The 21,616-nt window shown below is 50.6% G+C and overlaps 10 non-coding genes and 1 pseudogene across 10 annotated transcripts; all 11 read left to right on the top strand.

The window, feature by feature from the left end:
- Nucleotides 1–756: 756 nt before the first annotated feature.
- On the top strand, nt 757–875 carry LOC126274680 (5S ribosomal RNA). Its single transcript, XR_007550242.1, has one exon. It is a non-coding gene; the product is annotated as a 5S ribosomal RNA (ribosomal RNA).
- A 1,136-nt stretch (nt 876–2,011) lies between these two features.
- On the top strand, nt 2,012–2,130 carry LOC126274678 (5S ribosomal RNA). Its single transcript, XR_007550240.1, has one exon. It is a non-coding gene; the product is annotated as a 5S ribosomal RNA (ribosomal RNA).
- A 1,146-nt stretch (nt 2,131–3,276) lies between these two features.
- LOC126274677 (5S ribosomal RNA) lies at nt 3,277–3,395 on the top strand. Its single transcript, XR_007550239.1, has one exon. It is a non-coding gene; the product is annotated as a 5S ribosomal RNA (ribosomal RNA).
- A 958-nt stretch (nt 3,396–4,353) lies between these two features.
- Nucleotides 4,354–4,472, top strand: LOC126274676 (5S ribosomal RNA). The gene has a single exon (XR_007550238.1). It is a non-coding gene; the product is annotated as a 5S ribosomal RNA (ribosomal RNA).
- Nucleotides 4,473–5,754: 1,282 nt separating this feature from the next.
- LOC126274327 (5S ribosomal RNA) lies at nt 5,755–5,874 on the top strand (annotated as a pseudogene).
- A 7,493-nt stretch (nt 5,875–13,367) lies between these two features.
- LOC126274675 (5S ribosomal RNA) lies at nt 13,368–13,486 on the top strand. Its single transcript, XR_007550237.1, has one exon. It is a non-coding gene; the product is annotated as a 5S ribosomal RNA (ribosomal RNA).
- A 1,282-nt stretch (nt 13,487–14,768) lies between these two features.
- LOC126273913 (5S ribosomal RNA) lies at nt 14,769–14,887 on the top strand. Its single transcript, XR_007549748.1, has one exon. It is a non-coding gene; the product is annotated as a 5S ribosomal RNA (ribosomal RNA).
- A 1,282-nt stretch (nt 14,888–16,169) lies between these two features.
- Nucleotides 16,170–16,288, top strand: LOC126274674 (5S ribosomal RNA). The gene has a single exon (XR_007550236.1). It is a non-coding gene; the product is annotated as a 5S ribosomal RNA (ribosomal RNA).
- Nucleotides 16,289–17,570: 1,282 nt separating this feature from the next.
- On the top strand, nt 17,571–17,689 carry LOC126274673 (5S ribosomal RNA). The gene has a single exon (XR_007550235.1). It is a non-coding gene; the product is annotated as a 5S ribosomal RNA (ribosomal RNA).
- A 1,282-nt stretch (nt 17,690–18,971) lies between these two features.
- LOC126274672 (5S ribosomal RNA) lies at nt 18,972–19,090 on the top strand. Its single transcript, XR_007550234.1, has one exon. It is a non-coding gene; the product is annotated as a 5S ribosomal RNA (ribosomal RNA).
- A 1,282-nt stretch (nt 19,091–20,372) lies between these two features.
- On the top strand, nt 20,373–20,491 carry LOC126274670 (5S ribosomal RNA). The gene has a single exon (XR_007550233.1). It is a non-coding gene; the product is annotated as a 5S ribosomal RNA (ribosomal RNA).
- The last annotated feature ends 1,125 nt before the right edge of the window (nt 20,492–21,616 follow it).

Below are 21,616 nucleotides of genomic sequence, written 5' to 3'. Positions count from 1 at the left end.
CGGCGCAGCACAGAGCGGCTCTGGTAGCTCCGAACGGCCGCACACGGCGCCTCGGACACGTCGGTTCGGCCCGCGCCCATCTCGCAGATGCTTCTCGTACTTGTGCTGTCATATGGACCACGACCCGAGCGGCAGCGAGCGGCAGTCGAGCAAAGTCGGGACAAGTCGGGACGGAAGGGGACAGCCGAGAATGCACCGTGCGAATTACGCAAATATCTGGAAGCGCGACGCGTGTCAGGCAGGTGAGACCGCTTCCCTCTGTCTTCATTTCTTGCTTTCTTGTCACTACCCCTGCCAGCCCTTTTTTCATGCTACCTTTCTCATGTGACATAGATGCTTCCATACTGATTTTAAACTATCGTAAGATACGATATTAAGGAGCTCAATTTGAAAAGAGTGCGCCAAGGAAGACTTCCAAAGAGTCTCTGGAAATAACAAAACAGTGTGAAGTGACAGAAATGTTGTGAAATACGTCAGGGCATATTGTTTTGTAGCAGTGCACAACGGCAAATTTGTAAACAAAAATTTACCTTTCGTCGCTACAAGAGATGGATACTTTGTCGAACAAACGAATGACAGGCGGTGAAACGAGCAGCTGTGTTGTGCGTCTGACCCACGTGGCGGCGCGCCGCACAGCGCGTCGCCTTCGAGGTGGAAGGACGTGCTTTGCGTCAAATGTGCCACCGAAAACGGAGATTGCGTGTGTTGGGAGGAGAGGCGAAGCCTTCTTCTGCCGTGCGGCTACTGTATAAGGACGCCAACGGCCATACCATGTTGAATACACCGGTTCTCGTCCGATCACCGAAGTTAAGCAACATCGGGCCCGGTTAGTACTTGGATGGGTGACCGCCTGGGAACACCGGGTGCTGTTGGCTCCCTCTCTTCTTTTAAATTTTATGTCACTACACCTGCCAGTCCTCTTTTCATACAAACTCTCAGGTGCGACAAAGATGCTTCCACAAGCATTTTAAACCACTGTATTAAACGTAAGATGTGAAATTACAGCAATGAACTCAGTTTGAACAAGAATGCGCGGAGGAAGAGTGCTAGGAACTCGTTGAAAATAACGAAACACTGCGAATCGACGGATGTGCTCTTAAAATGCGTCAGAGCCTACTGTTTTGTAGGAGCGCTAAATTCCAATTTTGTAGCAGTGCACAACGGCAAATTTGTAAACAAAAATTTACCTTTCGTCGCTACAAGAGATGGATACTTTGCCGAACAGCCTGTGTCTTGTGTGCATGTTTTCGCACCTTTCCACGGCACGGCGCAGCACAGAGCGGCTCTGGTAGCTCCGAACGGCCGCACACGGCGCCTCGGACACGTCGGTTCGGCCCGCGCCCATCTCGCAGATGCTTCTCGTACTTGTGCTGTCATATGGACCACGACCCGAGCGGCAGCGAGCGGCAGTCGGGACAAGTCGGGACGGAAGGGGACAGCCGAGAATGCACCGTGCGAATTACGCAAATATCTGGAAGCGCGACGCGTGTCAGGCAGGTGAGACCGCTTCCCTCTGTCTTCATTTCTTGCTTTCTTGTCACTACCCCTGCCAGCCCTTTTTTCATGCTACCTTTCTCATGTGACATAGATGCTTCCATACTGATTTTAAACTATCGTAAGATACGATATTAAGGAGCTCAATTTGAAAAGAGTGCGCCAAGGAAGACTTCCAAAGAGTCTCTGGAAATAACAAAACAGTGTGAAGTGACAGAAATGTTGTGAAATACGTCAGGGCATATTGTTTTGTAGCAGTGCACAACGGCAAATTTGTAAACAAAAATTTACCTTTCGTCGCTACAAGAGATGGATACTTTGTCGAACAAACGAATGACAGGCGGTGAAACGAGCAGCTGTGTTGTGCGTCTGACCCACGTGGCGGCGCGCCGCACAGCGCGTCGCCTTCGAGGTGGAAGGACGTGCTTTGCGTCAAATGTGCCACCGAAAACGGAGATTGCGTGTGTTGGGAGGAGAGGCGAAGCCTTCTTCTGCCGTGCGGCTACTGTATAAGGACGCCAACGGCCATACCATGTTGAATACACCGGTTCTCGTCCGATCACCGAAGTTAAGCAACATCGGGCCCGGTTAGTACTTGGATGGGTGACCGCCTGGGAACACCGGGTGCTGTTGGCTCCCTCTCTTCTTTTAAATTTTATGTCACTACACCTGCCAGTCCTCTTTTCATACAAACTCTCAGGTGCGACAAAGATGCTTCCACAAGCATTTTAAACCACTGTATTAAACGTAAGATGTGAAATTACAGCAATGAACTCAGTTTGAACAAGAATGCGCGGAGGAAGAGTGCTAGGAACTCGTTGAAAATAACGAAACACTGCGAATCGACGGATGTGCTCTTAAAATGCGTCAGAGCCTACTGTTTTGTAGGAGCGCTAAATTCCAATTTTGTAGCAGTGCACAACGGCAAATTTGTAAACAAAAATTTACCTTTCGTCGCTACAAGAGATGGATACTTTGCCGAACAGCCTGTGTCTTGTGTGCATGTTTTCGCACCTTTCCACGGCACGGCGCAGCACAGAGCGGCTCTGGTAGCTCCGAACGGCCGCACACGGCGCCTCGGACACGTCGGTTCGGCCCGCGCCCATCTCGCAGATGCTTCTCGTACTTGTGCTGTCATATGGACCACGACCCGAGCGGCAGCGAGCGGCAGTCGAGCAAAGTCGGGACAAGTCGGGACGGAAGGGGACAGCCGAGAATGCACCGTGCGAATTACGCAAATATCTGGAAGCGCGACGCGTGTCAGGCAGGTGAGACCGCTTCCCTCTGTCTTCATTTCTTGCTTTCTTGTCACTACCCCTGCCAGCCCTTTTTTCATGCTACCTTTCTCATGTGACATAGATGCTTCCATACTGATTTTAAACTATCGTAAGATACGATATTAAGGAGCTCAATTTGAAAAGAGTGCGCCAAGGAAGACTTCCAAAGAGTCTCTGGAAATAACAAAACAGTGTGAAGTGACAGAAATGTTGTGAAATACGTCAGGGCATATTGTTTTGTAGCAGTGCACAACGGCAAATTTGTAAACAAAAATTTACCTTTCGTCGCTACAAGAGATGGATACTTTGTCGAACAAACGAATGACAGGCGGTGCAACGAGCAGCTGTGTTGTGCGTCTGACCCACGTGGCGGCGCGCCGCACAGCGCGTCGCCTTCGAGGTGGAAGGACGTGCTTTGCGTCAAATGTGCCACCGAAAACGGAGATTGCGTGTGTTGGGAGGAGAGGCGAAGCCTTCTTCTGCCGTGCGGCTACTGTATAAGGACGCCAACGGCCATACCATGTTGAATACACCGGTTCTCGTCCGATCACCGAAGTTAAGCAACATCGGGCCCGGTTAGTACTTGGATGGGTGACCGCCTGGGAACACCGGGTGCTGTTGGCTCCCTCTCTTCTTTTAAATTTTATGTCACTACACCTGCCAGTCCTCTTTTCATACAAACTCTCAGGTGCGACAAAGATGCTTCCACAAGCATTTTAAACCACTGTATTAAACGTAAGATGTGAAATTACAGCAATGAACTCAGTTTGAACAAGAATGCGCGGAGGAAGAGTGCTAGGAACTCGTTGAAAATAACGAAACACTGCGAATCGACGGATGTGCTCTTAAAATGCGTCAGAGCCTACTGTTTTGTAGGAGCGCTAAATTCCAATTTTGTAGCAGTGCACAACGGCAAATTTGTAAACAAAAATTTACCTTTCGTCGCTACAAGAGATGGATACTTTGCCGAACAGCCTGTGTCTTGTGTGCATGTTTTCGCACCTTTCCACGGCACGGCGCAGCACAGAGCGGCTCTGGTAGCTCCGAACGGCCGCACACGGCGCCTCGGACACGTCGGTTCGGCCCGCGCCCATCTCGCAGATGCTTCTCGTACTTGTGCTGTCATATGGACCACGACCCGAGCGGCAGCGAGCGGCAGTCGAGCAAAGTCGGGACAAGTCGGGACGGAAGGGGACAGCCGAGAATGCACCGTGCGAATTACGCAAATATCTGGAAGCGCGACGCGTGTCAGGCAGGTGAGAACGCTTCCCTCGGTCCAGCAGGACACTGCCACACCCCGCGCAGTCCCCCCGCCGCCGGCCGCGCCCAAGCCCTGCGCCGGATAACAATAATAAGGTGCGTCTCCCGCGAGTGTCGGAGGCCGCACGAATCAAACGAATGACAGCCGGTGCAACGAGCAGCTGTGTTGTGCGTGTGGTCCACGTGGCGGCGCGCCTCACTGCGCGTCGCCTTCGAGGTGGAAGGACGTGCTTTGCGTCAAATGCGCCACCGAAAACGGCGATTGCGTGTGTTGGGAGGAGAGGCGAAGCCTTCTTCTGCCGTGCGGCTACAGTATAACGACGCCAACGGCCATACCATGTTGAATACACCGGTTCTCGTCCGATCACCGAAGTTAAGCAACATCGGGCCCGGTTAGTACTTGGATGGGTGACCGCCTGGGAACACCGGGTGCTGTTGGCTCCCTCTCTTTTTTTAAATTTTACGTCACTACACCTGCCAGCCCTCTTTTCATAAAAACGCTCAGGTGCGACAAAGATGCTTCCACAAGCATTTTAAACTACTGTATTAAACGTAAGATGCGAAATTACAGTAATGAACTCAGTTTGAACAAGAGTGCACGGAGGAAGAGTGCTAGGAACTCGTTGAAAATAACGAAACACTGCGAATCGACAGATGTGCTCTTGAAATGCGTCAGAGCCTACTGTTTAGTAGGAGCGCTAAATTCCAAAAACTAACTACATTAAAAAAAAACCTGTTCCCGTCCGACCACCGAAGATAAGCAACAACGTTAGTATTTGGACCGGCGACCGCCTGGGAACTATGGCTGTCTTCATTTCTTGCTTTCTTGTCATTACCCCTGGCAGCCCTTTTTTCATGCTACCTTTCTCATGTGACAAAGATGCTTCCATACTGATTTTAAACTATCGTAAGATACGATATTAAGGAACTCAGTTTGAAAAGAGTGCGCCAAGGAAGACTTCCAAAGAGTCTCTGGAAATAACAAAACAGTATGAAGTGACAGAAATGTTGTGAAATACGTCAGGGCATATTGTTTTGTAGCAGTGCACAACGGAAAATTTGTAAACAAAAATTTACCTTTCGTCGCTACAAGAGATGGATGCTTTGTCGAACAGCCTGTGTCTAGTGTGCATGTTTTCGCACCTTTCCACGGCACGGCGCAGCACAGAGTTGCTCTGGTAGCTCCGAACGGCCGCACACGGCGCCTCGGACACGCCGGTTCGGCCCGCGCCCATCTCGCAGATGTTTCTCGTGCTTGTGCTGTCATATGGACCGCGACCCGAGCGGCAGCGAGCGGCAGTCGAGCAAAGTCGGGACAAGTCGGGACGGAAGGGGACAGCCGAGAATGCACCGTGCGAATTACGCAAATATCTGGAAGCGCGACGCGTGTCAGGCAGGTGAGAACGCTTCCCTCGGTCCAGCAGGACACTGCCACACCCCGCGCAGTCCCCCCGCCGCCGGCCGCGCCCAAGCCCTGCGCCGGATAACAATAATAAGGTGCGTCTCCCGCGAGTGTCGGAGGCCGCACGAATCAAACGAATGACAGCCGGTGCAACGAGCAGCTGTGTTGTGCGTGTGGTCCACGTGGCGGCGCGCCTCACTGCGCGTCGCCTTCGAGGTGGAAGGACGTGCTTTGCGTCAAATGCGCCACCGAAAACGGCGATTGCGTGTGTTGGGAGGAGAGGCGAAGCCTTCTTCTGCCGTGCGGCTACAGTATAACGACACCAGCGGCCATACCATGTTGAATACACCGGTTCTCGTCCGATCACCGAAGTTAAGCAACATCGGGCCCGGTTAGTACTTGGATGGGTGACCGCCTGGCAACACCTCGGTGCCGAGCGAGCAGTACTTCCTTGTGCGACTTGGCCGGCGGCGCCTCGCGTGTCGTCTGTCTCCTGCCTCGCGGCTACATTTCATCAAGTCCGTAAGTTATGGCAATGTTGTATGATAATAGTGAAGAACGACAAAATAATGTGCAATGCGAATTCGATAGTTCCGTCGGAAAACCGTCAGCTTTCGAAATTCACCGTTGGATACTTGAGGAATTGTGTTTGTCGACCGATGACGTTCTCGGAGTTCAATTTGATACTTTTATCAATTCCGTGTTTTTGAAGTTGAAAACTCCCGAATTGTGTGATACCGTGGTAAATGTTAATGATGGTATCCGTAAATTTCGACATCTAGACGGTCGCATTAGTAACGTGACTATTTCTCATGGTGGGTTTGGCCTTCGAAATGTTCGTGTGTTCAACTTGCCTTTTGAAATCCGGAATGACACAATATCTCGTCATTTGCGGCCGTACGGGACCGTGCTATCTGTTTTTAAAGAGAAGTGGTCTTCCGCCTATGTTTTTCAGGTCGAAAACGGCGTGAGGAGTGTAAAGATGATAGTACGACAACATATTCCGTCCTTCTTGTTAGTTAACGGTCATCGTGCTTTTATAACCTATAGTGGTCAACCTCAGACGTGTTCGTTTTGCGGTGCTGTTGGTCATTACCGACAAAACTGTCCTAAACGCAGGCAGCCTGTTCAGTTGCCACGTGAGGACGTTTTAAGTGGGCCTAGCTTTGCTTCTGTTGCTGCAACGAGTTTAGGTTCCGCCCCCCCCGCACGTGTGCAACTCGCGGCCGCCCCCCCTGTATCGGCCGCCGCTGACGTTATGGACACGTCTGTTCCTGATAGTGACTCTGTTTCTGTTTCTGAACGTCCTGTTGAGCCTTCTTTGCTCGCGGCTGCGACAACTGAATCTGTTTTTGAAAAACCGGTAGTGGACGAAGTCTCACCGCAATCCGTGCCGATGTCGGGAGAAATTGTTCCGCATACTGTCCCGGTTACGGAACCCGACATATCGGCGGTTGCTCCTACTACCGTCCCCGACAGTCTTTCTGCTGCCAGTGCTGTTGTAGAACGTGAAGCTTTTACTGCACCGAAACCGCGTAGGGACCGGAATGTCGCTCGAGCTTCTGGCACCCCACGTTTACGTAGTGCCAGTAGCTCTGCTTCGTTTAATACGCGTGGTTTTTCGGACAAAAATCGGAGTCCGTCTCCGGTGGCGCGTTCTCCTGCCCCCCCTCAGGTTCGGTCGGTCGGGCAACCGACCTCCCGACAACCGGCCACGCGCGACGGCGTAGACCTCGGCCACCGCCCGTCTCAGGGGGGAGGCAGCAGGCGCCACGCGAAAAAGCAGACCTCTTCCCGCACTCAGCCGGGGGGTGATGTTGTTGCTGCAACGCAGAAACGTGACATCGCGGTGCAACATTTGAAAACCTTCCTGAGCCAACCGACTTCTGATGCCGATTCCGGCATGGCGGTGGATCCGCCTTTGTCTGTGACACCTTCCCCCTTTCCAACCAAAAGAAAGGCCGAAGATTCGCACCTTCGTCGTGCCCCCCCTTCCACCCACGATTTGGTGCCGCCTTTATCTTCGGATGTCGAGATGCCCGCCGTGGAGCATTCCGTCACAGAAAGTGCAGTCACAGTTTCTGGGACTCCACCGCTCCCGCCCCCCCTTCCTAGTCAGTCACAGGATTGGTCGGCGGACGTGGAGGCCGGTGGTAACCATTAGTGTGACTCATTGTATGTCCTCCCCCTCCTAGCAAGTTTGTATGTTTTATCTTGTTTTAAGCAAATTTCATGTTTTTCTTTTATTTTCTTGTTTTTTAACTGTGTTATTACGTGTATATGGTTAACGACTGTAGCCAGTGGAACATCTTAACAGTTAATCTTAATAAGTTGCGAAATCCGCAGAAGGCTATGATTTTAAAAAATTTCTTGTATGATAATAACTGTCACGTCGCTTTTTTACAGGAGGTGACTTGTGAAGCGCTTTTGTTTTTGCATGATTTTACTGATTTTACTGTGATTGATAATATTGCCCCTGATAACGATACGGGCACTGCAATTTTAGTGCGTTCTGGCTTACCAATATCTAACGTTGACATTTTACCGAACGGTCGCGCTGTTGCTTGTACCATTTTTGGAATTGTGTTTGTAAATGTGTACGCTCCGTCAGGAAATGTTAAACCGGCCAGGGCTGACTTTTATGGTAGAGATTTGTGTCAGCTTCTATCCAGGAATGTCGATACTTTAATCGTTGGGGGTGATTTTAATTGTGTTTTAGACGACAGCGATCAAGAGCCGCGTCCAAACAAATGTCACGAGCTGGGTACTTTAGTCACTAGTTTTCAGCTGCTCGACACGTGGCGTGTTTTACACCCGGATTTCACCTACTTCACCTATTTTTACGGTACCGGGCGTAGCCGCCTCGATCGGATTTATGTGTCTAGGCAGCTGTCTGCCCGTATTTGTAGTGCTGACGTGACTCCTGTCGTATTTTCTGACCACTCCAGTTACTCCTGTCGTCTTTTATTGCCTCGTTTGTGTGTTCCTCGCCGTACCAATTTGTGGAAGTTCAATTGCAGTTTACTCAATGACGACCATTTTGTGACTTGTTTTAACCGTATATGGCAACGGTTGTTACGGACTCGAGGCGGTCATAGTAGCACCATTGAGTGGTGGGTTGCGATAGTTAAACCGGCGATTAGGAAATTTTTAATTGATTACAGCCGTGAGGCGGCACGCTGGCGTCGGGCAACGGCTCGCTTCCGCCAGGCTTGTTTACGGGACTTAGCGTTGCGGGTGACGTCACAGCCCGAGTTGTTGCCTACTATGAAGCAATTTCAAGCAAAGCTTTTACTTGACATGCGTGCCGTTAGTGATGGGGTGACCGTCCGAAGTCAGCCTGCGGGACTTGTTACTGGGGAACCTCTGTCCATTTACCATTTACACAGAGAACGCAAACGCCGTGAACGTTTGAAGATTAATGTTTGGCGGCTGCGAAACGGCGATCGAACTTCTGTACAGTCGGAAATTGAAACAGATATTTTTGAACATTTCGCTTCACTTTTCCGTGCTGTTGATGTGGATTCCGACGCGTTGCGAGATTTTTTGCAGACTGTACCCCACGTTTTAACTCGCCCGGACAGGAATCATTTAACTGCCGCCTTTACGTCTGATGAAGTTCTCGATGCCGTTCGGCGGAGTCCCAACGGGAAGTCTCCAGGTCCAGATGGGATTCCTGCGGAATTTTATTTGAAATTTTTTCATCTTTTTAGTGAGATTTTAGTAGATTTGGTAAATGATATTCGAAATGGTGTGACTGTACCAGCTGCCTTTGTGGAGGGGGTTGTGACGCTCGTTCCCAAATCCAATGCTGTGCCAAATATCGACGCTGTCCGTCCGATTACTTTATTAAATGTTGACTACAAGATCGTCACGCGCTGCGTCGCTCAGCGACTTAAAAACATTTTGCCGGCGGTACTTAGTCCTCAGCAAACGTGTGCGGTGCGCGATCGGAATATCTTTGACGCTATCCTTGCTTACAGGGACTGCATTGGTTATGTAAAAAGTGCTCGGCTTCGGACTGCGGCGATTTTATTAGTTGATTTTAAGAATGCCTTTGACCGTATTAGTCATTTTTATTTGCGTCAGGTTTTGGTGCGCATGGGGTTTGGTTATAAATTTACCAAATTAGTGACGCATCTGTTGCAAAATGCTACGTCACGCATTTGTGTTAATGGTCGTCTTACTCCTGCTTTTCGTGTAGGTCGCTCCGTGCGGCAAGGGTGTCCGCTTTCCATGGCGCTTTTTGCCATTGCGCTGGATCCCCTCCTCCGCTATATCGGTCAGGAATGTCGCGGCATTCAGATGGGGACTACCAGATTGGTTTGTAAAGCATACGCTGATGACCTTGGCGTATTTATTGAGCATTTAGACGATGTTGACAGGTTGCAAGTCGTTCTGCACAACTTTGAACAAGCTACGGGGGCGATTGTCAATACACAGAAAACTGTTCTTTTACCGCTCACCGCCCGCGCACGTACCCTTCGTAGGGACTGGTTCTGTGTACAGCAGCAGCATAAAGTTCTTGGAGTCCTTTTATCCTCGAATCCACAGCAGATGGAAGCATTAAATTGGCGGCCTACGCTGCATCGGATTCGTGCTGTTGTCAAGATCCATGCGGTCCGAAATTTGGCCCTTCGGGAAAAGGTGCAGTTAATAAATAATAACTTCTTGGCAAGGGCGTGGTACCTTGCGCAGGTTCTCCCGGTACCCAAGCAATTGGGGCGCGCCATCACACAGGCGATTTACTGGTTTTTATGGAGGGGGGAGATTTTTAAGGTGTCACATGCTGTCTGTACCTTGGGCCTGTCCGACGGCGGTTTGGGACTTGTCGATTTTTCAGCCAAATGTGCGGCTCTCCTTTGGAAGAGAATTACCGCTGTTATGCAGAAGGCACCTTGCAGTCCCACCGCGGTTGTTTTTAATCGTTATCGTCCTCATTCTGAAGTGGCACCTGTTTCTGTGTCGCACATCCCGTTTTATCTTTCTTACGTGCGCCGCTACTATTTCGATAATAGTTACCTGACACTTCGTGACATCTCCGCCCACACGGTTAGCGCTGTCTGCGATGCTATACGCGGACCTCCTATTCGTTGCAAGTGGGAGTATCGATTGCCACGCTGCAACTGGGTGGCAGTGTGGCAAAACCTCGCCAACAAAGTCCTCCCGGCTTCCGTACACGCTGCATGGTACAAGGTGGTGCATCGCACCATCCCTACCAACTCCAAACTTCATTCCATCAACCTTATCCCATCTGGAGTGTGTGACGTGTGTACTGTCGACGATACTCTTGAACACCGCTTTGCGTGTGACCGCTTCCGCCGTGTTTGGGACGTCGCCAGGGATATGATTCGTCTGATTCAGCGGGTGGACGCTCGAACCGTTACTGTGGATGATGTATTAATTCCGCAGTGTGTCGTCTACCCCACCACCAAGCGAAATGCCACGGTGTGGATCTTTGGCCATACAGTTTTTGCTATTTTCTCTTTAAAGTTGTGTACCGATTTGGACTTCCTTACCTATTTATGGACCCAACATTCTCAGATTCAGACATCGCCACATTATCGGCAAAATTTTGCAAATTTTTTGCAGGTCGCACTGGCGCATGCTTTTGCGCGTATGTCGGTACCTGCGTAACATGGATGTTATTGTCTCGTATTTTCAAATTGCCCTTGTTCGACACAATATGAATAAATGCGACTTTCTCTATGTTTTCTGGAACGAAAATTGCCGAAACTTGACTATCGAACGACATCAGAAGTCTTTTCAGTTTTTTCTGGACGTTATTGCCAAACTTCTTGTTTGGCATGAGTGTCGGTATTATTAGTTTCTTTTTTCTTTTTTCTTTTTTTTCCCCGTATGTGGCGTGACGAGATTCTTTACTGATGTTTCAGTTCTAGTTTCTAGTGGTGACTGTTTGCGTTATTTTTTTTTTCTTTTTTCTTTTTTCATTTCTTTTACTGTCGAGCGCTCCCACTTCTCGTCACGTGTCTGCGCTCGGCACTTTTGGAACCTTTCGTCGGTGTGGGATTTCACACCGGGATTACCGGCGCTTTAAAATAGCGTTTTGTTTCATGTTGTTTTTACTATACCTAGGCTGTTGCGATTTCTCTTTTTTTCATACATGAAATATTGTTTTGTTTTACGGTCGATATGAGTGATGACGGGTGTGGGGGCGACACTGTGGCCAGGCCTCAGACTAATTGACCCCTGCCCTCATTGCCGCCGCCTGCCAGCCACGCTCGATGCCCGACCGACAATGACTTTCCTTTTCCGGTGGATGCGTCGTCCTGGTTGCGTACAAATGTTTTGTGTTCCCTTTGGACAGTCGTCATCATCGATTGTTACGGTGTGAATCCGCCTTATCTTTCCGTTTCCTCTCTCTGTTTTTGGCGTATAAATGGGAGGCATTTATCACATTTCGTTTTCACGTGATGCAGGCCTATTTAATTTATGAAAAAAAAAGTGCTGTTGGCTCCCTCTCATTAAAAAAAAAAAAAAAAAAAAAAAAAAGGTGCTGTTGGCTCCCTCTCATTTTTTCCTTTTTACGTCGCTACACCGGTCAGCCCTCTTTTCATACTAACTCTCAGGTGTGACAAAGATGCTTCCTCAAGCATTTTAAAAATAAAAAAAAAAAAAGGTGCTGTTGGCTCCCTCTCTTTTTTTAAATTTTACGTCACTACACCTGCCAGCCCTCTTTTCATAAAAACGCTCAGGTGCGACAAAGATGCTTCCACAAGCATTTTAAACTACTGTATTAAACGTAAGATGCGAAATTACAGTAATGAACTCAGTTTGAACAAGAGTGCACGGAGGAAGAGTGCTAGGAACTCGTTGAAAATAACGAAACACTGCGAATCGACAGATGTGCTCTTGAAATGCGTCAGAGCCTACTGTTTAGTAGGAGCGCTAAATTCCAAAAACTAACTACATTAAAAAAAAACCTGTTCCCGTCCGACCACCGAAGATAAGCAACAACGTTAGTATTTGGACCGGCGACCGCCTGGGAACTATGGCTGTCTTCATTTCTTGCTTTCTTGTCGCTACCCCTGCCAGCCCTTTTTTCATGCTACCTTTCTCATGTGACAAAGATGCTTCCATACTGATTTTAAACTATCGTAAGATACGATATTAAGGAACTCAGTTTGAAAAGAGTGCGCCAAGGAAGACTTCCAAAGAGTCTCTGGAAATAACAAAACAGTATGAAGTGACAGAAATGTTGTAAAATACGTCAGGGCATATTGTTTTGTAGCAGTGCACAACGGAAAATTTGTAAACAAAAATTTACCTTTCGTCGCTACAAGAGATGGATGCTTTGTCGAACAGCCTGTGTCCAGTGTGCATGTTTTCGCACCTTTCCACGGCACGGCGCAGCACAGAGTTGCTCTGGTAGCTCCGAACGGCCGCACACGGCGCCTCGGACACGCCGGTTCGGCCCGCGCCCATCTCGCAGATGTTTCTCGTGCTTGTGCTGTCATATGGACCGCGATCCGAGCGGCAGCGAGCGGCAGTCGAGCAAAGTCGGGACAAGTCGGGACGGAAGGGGACAGCCGAGAATGCACCGTGCGAATTACGCAAATATCTGGAAGCGCGACGCGTGTCAGGCAGGTGAGAACGCTTCCCTCGGTCCAGCAGGACACTGCCACACCCCGCGCAGTCCCCCCGCCGCCGGCCGCGCCCAAGCCCTGCGCCGGATAACAATAATAAGGTGCGTCTCCCGCGAGTGTCGGAGGCCGCACGAATCAAACGAATGACAGCCGGTGCAACGAGCAGCTGTGTTGTGCGTGTGGTCCACGTGGCGGCGCGCCTCACTGCGCGTCGCCTTCGAGGTGGAAGGACGTGCTTTGCGTCAAATGCGCCACCGAAAACGGCGATTGCGTGTGTTGGGAGGAGAGGCGAAGCCTTCTTCTGCCGTGCGGCTACAGTATAACGACGCCAACGGCCATACCATGTTGAATACACCGGTTCTCGTCCGATCACCGAAGTTAAGCAACATCGGGCCCGGTTAGTACTTGGATGGGTGACCGCCTGGGAACACCGGGTGCTGTTGGCTCCCTCTCTTTTTTTAAATTTTACGTCACTACACCTGCCAGCCCTCTTTTCATAAAAACGCTCAGGTGCGACAAAGATGCTTCCACAAGCATTTTAAACTACTGTATTAAACGTAAGATGCGAAATTACAGTAATGAACTCAGTTTGAACAAGAGTGCACGGAGGAAGAGTGCTAGGAACTCGTTGAAAATAACGAAACACTGCGAATCGACAGATGTGCTCTTGAAATGCGTCAGAGCCTACTGTTTAGTAGGAGCGCTAAATTCCAAAAACTAACTACATTAAAAAAAAACCTGTTCCCGTCCGACCACCGAAGATAAGCAACAACGTTAGTATTTGGACCGGCGACCGCCTGGGAACTATGGCTGTCTTCATTTCTTGCTTTCTTGTCATTACCCCTGGCAGCCCTTTTTTCATGCTACCTTTCTCATGTGACAAAGATGCTTCCATACTGATTTTAAACTATCGTAAGATACGATATTAAGGAACTCAGTTTGAAAAGAGTGCGCCAAGGAAGACTTCCAAAGAGTCTCTGGAAATAACAAAACAGTATGAAGTGACAGAAATGTTGTGAAATACGTCAGGGCATATTGTTTTGTAGCAGTGCACAACGGAAAATTTGTAAACAAAAATTTACCTTTCGTCGCTACAAGAGATGGATGCTTTGTCGAACAGCCTGTGTCCAGTGTGCATGTTTTCGCACCTTTCCACGGCACGGCGCAGCACAGAGTTGCTCTGGTAGCTCCGAACGGCCGCACACGGCGCCTCGGACACGCCGGTTCGGCCCGCGCCCATCTCGCAGATGTTTCTCGTGCTTGTGCTGTCATATGGACCGCGACCCGAGCGGCAGCGAGCGGCAGTCGAGCAAAGTCGGGACAAGTCGGGACGGAAGGGGACAGCCGAGAATGCACCGTGCGAATTACGCAAATATCTGGAAGCGCGACGCGTGTCAGGCAGGTGAGAACGCTTCCCTCGGTCCAGCAGGACACTGCCACACCCCGCGCAGTCCCCCCGCCGCCGGCCGCGCCCAAGCCCTGCGCCGGATAACAATAATAAGGTGCGTCTCCCGCGAGTGTCGGAGGCCGCACGAATCAAACGAATGACAGCCGGTGCAACGAGCAGCTGTGTTGTGCGTGTGGTCCACGTGGCGGCGCGCCTCACTGCGCGTCGCCTTCGAGGTGGAAGGACGTGCTTTGCGTCAAATGCGCCACCGAAAACGGCGATTGCGTGTGTTGGGAGGAGAGGCGAAGCCTTCTTCTGCCGTGCGGCTACAGTATAACGACGCCAGCGGCCATACCATGTTGAATACACCGGTTCTCGTCCGATCACCGAAGTTAAGCAACATCGGGCCCGGTTAGTACTTGGATGGGTGACCGCCTGGGAACACCGGGTGCTGTTGGCTCCCTCTCTTTTTTTAAATTTTACGTCACTACACCTGCCAGCCCTCTTTTCATAAAAACGCTCAGGTGCGACAAAGATGCTTCCACAAGCATTTTAAACTACTGTATTAAACGTAAGATGCGAAATTACAGTAATGAACTCAGTTTGAACAAGAGTGCACGGAGGAAGAGTGCTAGGAACTCGTTGAAAATAACGAAACACTGCGAATCGACAGATGTGCTCTTGAAATGCGTCAGAGCCTACTGTTTAGTAGGAGCGCTAAATTCCAAAAACTAACTACATTAAAAAAAAACCTGTTCCCGTCCGACCACCGAAGATAAGCAACAACGTTAGTATTTGGACCGGCGACCGCCTGGGAACTATGGCTGTCTTCATTTCTTGCTTTCTTGTCGCTACCCCTGCCAGCCCTTTTTTCATGCTACCTTTCTCATGTGACAAAGATGCTTCCATACTGATTTTAAACTATCGTAAGATACGATATTAAGGAACTCAGTTTGAAAAGAGTGCGCCAAGGAAGACTTCCAAAGAGTCTCTGGAAATAACAAAACAGTATGAAGTGACAGAAATGTTGTGAAATACGTCAGGGCATATTGTTTTGTAGCAGTGCACAACGGAAAATTTGTAAACAAAAATTTACCTTTCGTCGCTACAAGAGATGGATGCTTTGTCGAACAGCCTGTGTCTAGTGTGCATGTTTTCGCACCTTTCCACGGCACGGCGCAGCACAGAGTTGCTCTGGTAGCTCCGAACGGCCGCACACGGCGCCTCGGACACGCCGGTTCGGCCCGCGCCCATCTCGCAGATGTTTCTCGTGCTTGTGCTGTCATATGGACCGCGACCCGAGCGGCAGCGAGCGGCAGTCGAGCAAAGTCGGGACAAGTCGGGACGGAAGGGGACAGCCGAGAATGCACCGTGCGAATTACGCAAATATCTGGAAGCGCGACGCGTGTCAGGCAGGTGAGAACGCTTCCCTCGGTCCAGCAGGACACTGCCACACCCCGCGCAGTCCCCCCGCCGCCGGCCGCGCCCAAGCCCTGCGCCGGATAACAATAATAAGGTGCGTCTCCCGCGAGTGTCGGAGGCCGCACGAATCAAACGAATGACAGCCGGTGCAACGAGCAGCTGTGTTGTGCGTGTGGTCCACGTGGCGGCGCGCCTCACTGCGCGTCGCCTTCGAGGTGGAAGGACGTGCTTTGCGTCAAATGCGCCACCGAAAACGGCGATTGCGTGTGTTGGGAGGAGAGGCGAAGCCTTCTTCTGCCGTGCGGCTACAGTATAACGACGCCAACGGCCATACCATGTTGAATACACCGGTTCTCGTCCGATCACCGAAGTTAAGCAACATCGGGCCCGGTTAGTACTTGGATGGGTGACCGCCTGGGAACACCGGGTGCTGTTGGCTCCCTCTCTTTTTTTAAATTTTACGTCACTACACCTGCCAGCCCTCTTTTCATAAAAACGCTCAGGTGCGACAAAGATGCTTCCACAAGCATTTTAAACTACTGTATTAAACGTAAGATGCGAAATTACAGTAATGAACTCAGTTTGAACAAGAGTGCACGGAGGAAGAGTGCTAGGAACTCGTTGAAAATAACGAAACACTGCGAATCGACAGATGTGCTCTTGAAATGCGTCAGAGCCTACTGTTTAGTAGGAGCGCTAAATTCCAAAAACTAACTACATTAAAAAAAAACCTGTTCCCGTCCGACCACCGAAGATAAGCAACAACGTTAGTATTAGGACCGGCGACCGCCTGGGAACTATGGCTGTCTTCATTTCTTGCTTTCTTGTCGCTACCCCTGCCAGCCCTTTTTTCATGCTACCTTTCTCATGTGACAAAGATGCTTCCATACTGATTTTAAACTATCGTAAGATACGATATTAAGGAACTCAGTTTGAAAAGAGTGCGCCAAGGAAGACTTCCAAAGAGTCTCTGGAAATAACAAAACAGTATGAAGTGACAGAAATGTTGTGAAATACGTCAGGGCATATTGTTTTGTAGCAGTGCACAACGGAAAATTTGTAAACAAAAATTTACCTTTCGTCGCTACAAGAGATGGATGCTTTGTCGAACAGCCTGTGTCCAGTGTGCATGTTTTCGCACCTTTCCACGGCACGGCGCAGCACAGAGTTGCTCTGGTAGCTCCGAACGGCCGCACACGGCGCCTCGGACACGCCGGTTCGGCCCGCGCCCATCTCGCAGATGTTTCTCGTGCTTGTGCTGTCATATGGACCGCGACCCGAGCGGCAGCGAGCGGCAGTCGAGCAAAGTCGGGACAAGTCGGGACGGAAGGGGACAGCCGAGAATGCACCGTGCGAATTACGCAAATATCTGGAAGCGCGACGCGTGTCAGGCAGGTGAGAACGCTTCCCTCGGTCCAGCAGGACACTGCCACACCCCGCGCAGTCCCCCCGCCGCCGGCCGCGCCCAAGCCCTGCGCCGGATAACAATAATAAGGTGCGTCTCCCGCGAGTGTCGGAGGCCGCACGAATCAAACGAATGACAGCCGGTGCAACGAGCAGCTGTGTTGTGCGTGTGGTCCACGTGGCGGCGCGCCTCACTGCGCGTCGCCTTCGAGGTGGAAGGACGTGCTTTGCGTCAAATGCGCCACCGAAAACGGCGATTGCGTGTGTTGGGAGGAGAGGCGAAGCCTTCTTCTGCCGTGCGGCTACAGTATAACGACGCCAACGGCCATACCATGTTGAATACACCGGTTCTCGTCCGATCACCGAAGTTAAGCAACATCGGGCCCGGTTAGTACTTGGATGGGTGACCGCCTGGGAACACCGGGTGCTGTTGGCTCCCTCTCTTTTTTTAAATTTTACGTCACTACACCTGCCAGCCCTCTTTTCATAAAAACGCTCAGGTGCGACAAAGATGCTTCCACAAGCATTTTAAACTACTGTATTAAACGTAAGATGCGAAATTACAGTAATGAACTCAGTTTGAACAAGAGTGCACGGAGGAAGAGTGCTAGGAACTCGTTGAAAATAACGAAACACTGCGAATCGACAGATGTGCTCTTGAAATGCGTCAGAGCCTACTGTTTAGTAGGAGCGCTAAATTCCAAAAACTAACTACATTAAAAAAAAACCTGTTCCCGTCCGACCACCGAAGATAAGCAACAACGTTAGTATTTGGACCGGCGACCGCCTGGGAACTATGGCTGTCTTCATTTCTTGCTTTCTTGTCGCTACCCCTGCCAGCCCTTTTTTCATGCTACCTTTCTCATGTGACAAAGATGCTTCCATACTGATTTTAAACTATCGTAAGATACGATATTAAGGAACTCAGTTTGAAAAGAGTGCGCCAAGGAAGACTTCCAAAGAGTCTCTGGAAATAACAAAACAGTATGAAGTGACAGAAATGTTGTGAAATACGTCAGGGCATATTGTTTTGTAGCAGTGCACAACGGAAAATTTGTAAACAAAAATTTACCTTTCGTCGCTACAAGAGATGGATGCTTTGTCGAACAGCCTGTGTCCAGTGTGCATGTTTTCGCACCTTTCCACGGCACGGCGCAGCACAGAGTTGCTCTGGTAGCTCCGAACGGCCGCACACGGCGCCTCGGACACGCCGGTTCGGCCCGCGCCCATCTCGCAGATGTTTCTCGTGCTTGTGCTGTCATATGGACCGCGACCCGAGCGGCAGCGAGCGGCAGTCGAGCAAAGTCGGGACAAGTCGGGACGGAAGGGGACAGCCGAGAATGCACCGTGCGAATTACGCAAATATCTGGAAGCGCGACGCGTGTCAGGCAGGTGAGAACGCTTCCCTCGGTCCAGCAGGACACTGCCACACCCCGCGCAGTCCCCCCGCCGCCGGCCGCGCCCAAGCCCTGCGCCGGATAACAATAATAAGGTGCGTCTCCCGCGAGTGTCGGAGGCCGCACGAATCAAACGAATGACAGCCGGTGCAACGAGCAGCTGTGTTGTGCGTGTGGTCCACGTGGCGGCGCGCCTCACTGCGCGTCGCCTTCGAGGTGGAAGGACGTGCTTTGCGTCAAATGCGCCACCGAAAACGGCGATTGCGTGTGTTGGGAGGAGAGGCGAAGCCTTCTTCTGCCGTGCGGCTACAGTATAACGACGCCAACGGCCATACCATGTTGAATACACCGGTTCTCGTCCGATCACCGAAGTTAAGCAACATCGGGCCCGGTTAGTACTTGGATGGGTGACCGCCTGGGAACACCGGGTGCTGTTGGCTCCCTCTCTTTTTTTAAATTTTACGTCACTACACCTGCCAGCCCTCTTTTCATAAAAACGCTCAGGTGCGACAAAGATGCTTCCACAAGCATTTTAAACTACTGTATTAAACGTAAGATGCGAAATTACAGTAATGAACTCAGTTTGAACAAGAGTGCACGGAGGAAGAGTGCTAGGAACTCGTTGAAAATAACGAAACACTGCGAATCGACAGATGTGCTCTTGAAATGCGTCAGAGCCTACTGTTTAGTAGGAGCGCTAAATTCCAAAAACTAACTACATTAAAAAAAAACCTGTTCCCGTCCGACCACCGAAGATAAGCAACAACGTTAGTATTTGGACCGGCGACCGCCTGGGAACTATGGCTGTCTTCATTTCTTGCTTTCTTGTCGCTACCCCTGCCAGCCCTTTTTTCATGCTACCTTTCTCATGTGACAAAGATGCTTCCATACTGATTTTAAACTATCGTAAGATACGATATTAAGGAACTCAGTTTGAAAAGAGTGCGCCAAGGAAGACTTCCAAAGAGTCTCTGGAAATAACAAAACAGTATGAAGTGACAGAAATGTTGTGAAATACGTCAGGGCATATTGTTTTGTAGCAGTGCACAACGGAAAATTTGTAAACAAAAATTTACCTTTCGTCGCTACAAGAGATGGATGCTTTGTCGAACAGCCTGTGTCCAGTGTGCATGTTTTCGCACCTTTCCACGGCACGGCGCAGCACAGAGTTGCTCTGGTAGCTCCGAACGGCCGCACACGGCGCCTCGGACACGCCGGTTCGGCCCGCGCCCATCTCGCAGATGTTTCTCGTGCTTGTGCTGTCATATGGACCGCGACCCGAGCGGCAGCGAGCGGCAGTCGAGCAAAGTCGGGACAAGTCGGGACGGAAGGGGACAGCCGAGAATGCACCGTGCGAATTACGCAAATATCTGGAAGCGCGACGCGTGTCAGGCAGGTGAGAACGCTTCCCTCGGTCCAGCAGGACACTGCCACACCCCGCGCAGTCCCCCCGCCGCCGGCCGCGCCCAAGCCCTGCGCCGGATAACAATAATAAGGTGCGTCTCCCGCGAGTGTCGGAGGCCGCACGAATCAAACGAATGACAGCCGGTGCAACGAGCAGCTGTGTTGTGCGTGTGGTCCACGTGGCGGCGCGCCTCACTGCGCGTCGCCTTCGAGGTGGAAGGACGTGCTTTGCGTCAAATGCGCCACCGAAAACGGCGATTGCGTGTGTTGGGAGGAGAGGCGAAGCCTTCTTCTGCCGTGCGGCTACAGTATAACGACGCCAACGGCCATACCATGTTGAATACACCGGTTCTCGTCCGATCACCGAAGTTAAGCAACATCGGGCCCGGTTAGTACTTGGATGGGTGACCGCCTGGGAACACCGGGTGCTGTTGGCTCCCTCTCTTTTTTTAAATTTTACGTCACTACACCTGCCAGCCCTCTTTTCATAAAAACGCTCAGGTGCGACAAAGATGCTTCCACAAGCATTTTAAACTACTGTATTAAACGTAAGATGCGAAATTACAGTAATGAACTCAGTTTGAACAAGAGTGCACGGAGGAAGAGTGCTAGGAACTCGTTGAAAATAACGAAACACTGCGAATCGACAGATGTGCTCTTGAAATGCGTCAGAGCCTACTGTTTAGTAGGAGCGCTAAATTCCAAAAACTAACTACATTAAAAAAAAACCTGTTCCCGTCCGACCACCGAAGATAAGCAACAACGTTAGTATTTGGACCGGCGACCGCCTGGGAACTATGGCTGTCTTCATTTCTTGCTTTCTTGTCGCTACCCCTGCCAGCCCTTTTTTCATGCTACCTTTCTCATGTGACAAAGATGCTTCCATACTGATTTTAAACTATCGTAAGATACGATATTAAGGAACTCAGTTTGAAAAGAGTGCGCCAAGGAAGACTTCCAAAGAGTCTCTGGAAATAACAAAACAGTATGAAGTGACAGAAATGTTGTGAAATACGTCAGGGCATATTGTTTTGTAGCAGTGCACAACGGAAAATTTGTAAACAAAAATTTACCTTTCGTCGCTACAAGAGATGGATGCTTTGTCGAACAGCCTGTGTCCAGTGTGCATGTTTTCGCACCTTTCCACGGCACGGCGCAGCACAGAGTTGCTCTGGTAGCTCCGAACGGCCGCACACGGCGCCTCGGACACGCCGGTTCGGCCCGCGCCCATCTCGCAGATGTTTCTCGTGCTTGTGCTGTCATATGGACCGCGACCCGAGCGGCAGCGAGCGGCAGTCGAGCAAAGTCGGGACAAGTCGGGACGGAAGGGGACAGCCGAGAATGCACCGTGCGAATTACGCAAATATCTGGAAGCGCGACGCGTGTCAGGCAGGTGAGAACGCTTCCCTCGGTCCAGCAGGACACTGCCACACCCCGCGCAGTCCCCCCGCCGCCGGCCGCGCCCAAGCCCTGCGCCGGATAACAATAATAAGGTGCGTCTCCCGCGAGTGTCGGAGGCCGCACGAATCAAACGAATGACAGCCGGTGCAACGAGCAGCTGT

The sequence above is a fragment of the Schistocerca gregaria genome, chromosome 5, assembly GCF_023897955.1.
Source record: "Schistocerca gregaria isolate iqSchGreg1 chromosome 5, iqSchGreg1.2, whole genome shotgun sequence".
In the NCBI taxonomy this organism is placed as follows: Eukaryota; Metazoa; Arthropoda; class Insecta; order Orthoptera; family Acrididae; genus Schistocerca; species Schistocerca gregaria.
Note: the sequence above shows the minus strand (reverse complement) of the source record. Positions and strands in the feature narration are given on the sequence as shown.